This window comes from Sinocyclocheilus anshuiensis, unplaced genomic scaffold (assembly GCF_001515605.1).
Source record: "Sinocyclocheilus anshuiensis isolate Anshui unplaced genomic scaffold, SAMN03320099.WGS_v1.1 scaffold62, whole genome shotgun sequence".
Classification (NCBI taxonomy): domain Eukaryota; kingdom Metazoa; phylum Chordata; class Actinopteri; order Cypriniformes; family Cyprinidae; genus Sinocyclocheilus; species Sinocyclocheilus anshuiensis.
Window position 1 is genome coordinate 1,590,705 of NW_015544180.1, and position 983 is coordinate 1,591,687.

Genomic DNA, 983 nt, shown 5'->3' on the forward strand with positions numbered 1-983 from the left:
AAAGACCATCGCAAGAACGAATAACGGCAGGCAGCTGCCGATGCACCTCAGCGCCGTCATCTTCGGGAGGAGGAGGATGCTGCTGCTCCTGTCGCTAGCGGAAGAACTGCCGAGCTCAGGTGAGACGCACCTGGCGCACAGGGAGGGAACGCCCTCGTGACGTCACGGTGGCCGCACGCAGGGCCGTTTCTAGGCATAGCCAGCTGAAGGGGCGCCAATGAGCGCACACACTGGCACTTTTAACAGGGTTGTGATAAAGAGTGGCACGGTCACCACGTGACATGCAACTGGTGTCTGAAAAGAATTATATATATATAATTTGGGGGGCGGGGGCAATAGGGATTTCGCCTAGGGCGTCAAATTGGCTAGAAACGGCCCTGGCTCCATTTAACAGATTTCACCATGTTTGCATACATTATGCAGATTTTCTCCATCAGAACAGAAACTACTCAATAAGTCTGCAGATCCAAACTAGGCCTGTTCGTCGCCTTAACCAAAACAGTCAATTTACAAATAATGCATTCAGATTTGTGTCAACTCAATGCACTGAATCTCCACAAATTAGTGTCGTTACTATGACAACCAATTTGAACGTGACATGCAACTGGTGTCTGAAAAGAATTATATATATATAATTTGGGGGGCGGGGGCAATAGGGATTTCGCCTAGGGCGTCAAATTGGCTAGAAACGGCCCTGGCTGCACGGCTGCTGGCGGTGGGAATGCGATGCAAATCAAATGCCTTCCTACATGGCATATTTAATAGGCCTACCACTATTTATGCAGTATATAGCGTGAACATCTCATTTTTGACAATTATATTGTTAAAGGGGTCATATGATGCTGCTATTTTGTGTTTGTGTATTTGGTGTAATGAAATGTGTTTATGCGGTTTAAGGTTAAAAAAAACACATTATTTTCCACACACTGTACATTATTGTTTCTCCTCTATGCCCCGCCTTTCTGAAATGCGTCGATTTTTAC